The sequence below is a fragment of the Sminthopsis crassicaudata genome, chromosome 1 (assembly GCF_048593235.1).
Source record: "Sminthopsis crassicaudata isolate SCR6 chromosome 1, ASM4859323v1, whole genome shotgun sequence".
Taxonomy (NCBI): domain Eukaryota; kingdom Metazoa; phylum Chordata; class Mammalia; order Dasyuromorphia; family Dasyuridae; genus Sminthopsis; species Sminthopsis crassicaudata.
The window spans coordinates 443,327,138-443,330,885 of NC_133617.1; positions in this window are offsets into that span (position 1 = coordinate 443,327,138).

Below are 3,748 nucleotides of genomic sequence, written 5' to 3' on the forward strand. Positions count from 1 at the left end.
GAGCACCAGCCTTGAATTCAAGAGGACTCGAGTTCAAATCTGGTCTCAGACACTTAACACTTCTTAGCTGTGTGACCCTAGGCAAGTCACTTAACCCCAACCTCAGGGGGGAAAAAAAAAAAATCAACTTCCTAGGAAAAAATCTTCAGGGCCAGATGGATTTACATGTAAATTTTACCAAATATTCAAAGAACAATTAATTCCAATACTATATATAAACTATTTGAAAAAAATAGGGAAAGAAGTCCTACCAAATTACTTTTATGACACAGATATGGTGCTGATAGCTAAATCAGGTATGGTGAAAACAGAAAGAAAATTATAAACTAATTTCCCTAATGAATATTGATGCAAAAATATTAAATAAAATATTAGCAACAAAATTACAGAAAGTCTCCTGAGGTAATACAGTATGACTAAGTAGGATTTATACCAGGAATACTTGTATTGGTATTATTAAGAAAACTATCAGCACAATCAACTATATCAATAACCAAACTAACAAAAATCATATGATTATCTCAATAGATGCAGAAAAAGCATTTGATAAAATACAGCACCCATTCCTATTAAAAACACTAGAGAGTATAGGAATAAATGGACTTTTCCTTAAAATGATCAGTAACATCTACTTAAAACCATCAGGGAGCATCATATGTAATAAGGACAAATGAGAACTATTTTCAATAAGATCAGGAGTGAAACAAGGCTGCCCACTATAACCATTATTATTCAATATTGTATTAGAAATGTTAGCTTTGGCAATAAGAGAAAAAAAAGAGATTAAAGGAATTAGAGTAGGTAATGAGAAAACCAAATTATCACTTTTTGCAGATGATATGAAATTGTCCTGACTTTGGGATAAATGATTGAGAACTCCTTGAAGGGGAGAAGCTCTTCTTGAACTTTCCTAGAAAAGGCCTGCCTCAGGGCATCAACATAAAGTGGTTTCATTTGGTTATCTTGGTGCAACTAGTTGAGTCTAGGACCACTCCCTACTTAGCTCAAATTTAAATAATCTTCTTTAGCTGGAGATTTAGATTTCTGTGAACCCCTGTTGAGCTGAAAATTGGCTCAGGACCACTCCCAGTAAGTGGTCTCATCTAAGTCTGGGGGCAGTTATCTCATTCAATTGAAACTTCAGTCTCAAATCTTTTTTTAAAAGAGCAACTTTGGGGCTCATTTCTTTTCAGAGGACCTAAAAGCAGGACCATGCCAGGCTAAGGGACCTCTCCTTGGCATAGCTACCTGAGAGGACCCCCTGCCTGCTGAGAAGGCATTCTCTTCTCAGCATTAACACCTCTGTTTATCTCTCTCTCTGCCAGGATTCCTCTATTAGATTTTTATTTCTCTGTCAGGACCTGGCAGAGGTCCAAAGCAGGAACATGCCAGGCCAAGGGACTTCTCTTTGGCCTCCTGCCTGCAAGAACCCTCTTCTCATTGCTAACTCCTCTTTATCTTTCTGCCAGGATTTCTCTACACCCCTTGTTTATCTTTCTGCCAGAACTTCTCTGCTAAACCTTTCCTTTCCTATCAGGACCTTGCCACTGAGTAAGTTAGTCTCCTAGCAAAAGCTGACTTCTCAGTGCCAATAAACTTTTTTTTGCCAGTCTAACTTTTCAGGTTTATAAGTTATCTTATGAAGGACCTGCACTGACCAGAAGGGGTTCCCACAACCCTCTGCTCTGTGCCAAACTTCATCACTTAGAGAACCCTAGAGAATCAACTAAAAAACTATTAGAAATAGTTCGCAACTTTAGTAAAGTTTCAGGTTACAAAATAAATCCACATAAACCATCAGCATTTTTATATATTACCAACAAAGTCCAGTAGCAAGAGATACAAAGAGAAATTCCATTCAAAATAACCATCAATAGTATAAACTATTTTGGAATCTACCTACCAAGAGAAAGTCACGAACTATATGAGCACAACTACAAAACACTTTCCACACAAAGACCAAGGACTTGAGCTGGTCCCAAGGTCCTCTAGAGTGCTAATCCAGACATTACATTTTGGCTTCCAAACATGGGGTTCTAGAAACGCAAGGCCTTGCAAAGCAGGGCACAAATCAGCTCGACTCATATGATCGGCCAAGTTCAATGGAGAAGTCCCCATGACCCAGAATAGGATAAGTATAAAAACAAGCAAGCGGGAAGATTTGGTAAGGGCTAAACTAGTCACTATTGTTTTTCAGCCAAAATGAGGCAGATAGTAAAAAATGAGCCTCACTTCACAGGGAAGTATGAAGCATGCTTCAACAAGAGAAGACTCCAGACTCCGGACTCCATCTTTGACCATCTTAATTCTCCTGCCTCCTTCACTCCTCCACTAAGACCAAGGACTCAGGCTGATCCTGAAGTCCTCCAGAGAGCTAGACTGGACACTGAAGCTAAGAAATAGAGTAGTCAATCAGTGGAATAGGTTAGGATCACAGGAAAAAATAGGCAAAAGCCCCAGCTTTTGGGATAAGAACTCACTATTTGACAAAAACTGATGAGAAAATTGGAAACTAGTATGGAAGAAATTATGACTCGACCCACACCTAACACCACATACCAAGATAAGATCTAAATGGGTTCATGATTTAGATGTAAGGAATGATATAATTAGAAGAACATAGGATAGTTTATCTCTCAGATCTGTGGAGAAGGAAGGAATTTATGTCCAAAAAGAACGGATTCATAATTGAACACCAGATAAACAATTTTGATTATATTAAGCTAAAAAGGTTTGTACAAACAAAACTAATGCAGACAAGATTAGAAGGGAAGCAATAAACTGGGAAATCATTTTCACATTTAAGGGTTCTGATAAAGGCCTCATTTCTAAAATGTATAGGGATTTGACTCAAATTTCTAAGAATCCAAGCTGTTCTCCATTTGATAAATGGTCAAAGCATATGAACAGACAATGTTCAGATGAATAAATTAAAACTATTTCTAATCATATGATAAGGTGCTCTAAATCACTATTGATCAGAGAAATACAAATTAAGACAAATCTGAGATACCACTATACACCTCTCAGATTGGCTAAGATGACAGGAAAAGAAAAGGACGACTGTTGGAGGGGATGTGGGAAAACTGAGACACTAATAAATTGTTGATGGAGTTGTGAATGGATCCAGCCATTCTGGAGAGCAATTTGGAACTATATTCAAAAATACCCTTTTGATGTGGTTTGAGTGGTCTTGATTCCTGGTGGTCTAGAGTTAGTGGCAATAAAATAAGTTGGCCACAGATTTTAGGAGTGAGAGAATTCACTCATTTTCAAATTATTAGTTGCAAAATGAAAGTTTATTGTTGGATAGTAATCAGTTTACCAAAAGACAGATTCTATAGTGGCAGATCTATGAAAAATGGGACTTTTGCACTGAGAGAATGCAGTTCTCAGTGGACAGAAGGTTCCTGATAGCTGAGTGAGCCTTCTAGGTCCATCTGCAAAAGACCTTCATAAAAGGAAGCTGTTATATTAAGTCTTAGTGGGGGAGCTGGGAAAGACCAGCAGGTCAGACCCAGTGGGGGGCTGGGACAGCACAAGCTCCCGGGCTTAGACTCTTTCAGCCTAGATCTCCTACTGAAATTAACAACACTTCAAAGGAGTGGTTTTTTGACCAGTATTTTTATTTGAATCAAAAGCTCTGTCATCCTGGAAAGATAATGTGCCACAGTTCTCTTTTATTGTCCTAACTCAATTTCCCTTGCTTCTGCCTCAATTTCCCTAAATTGTTCTGTCTCAGTTTCCT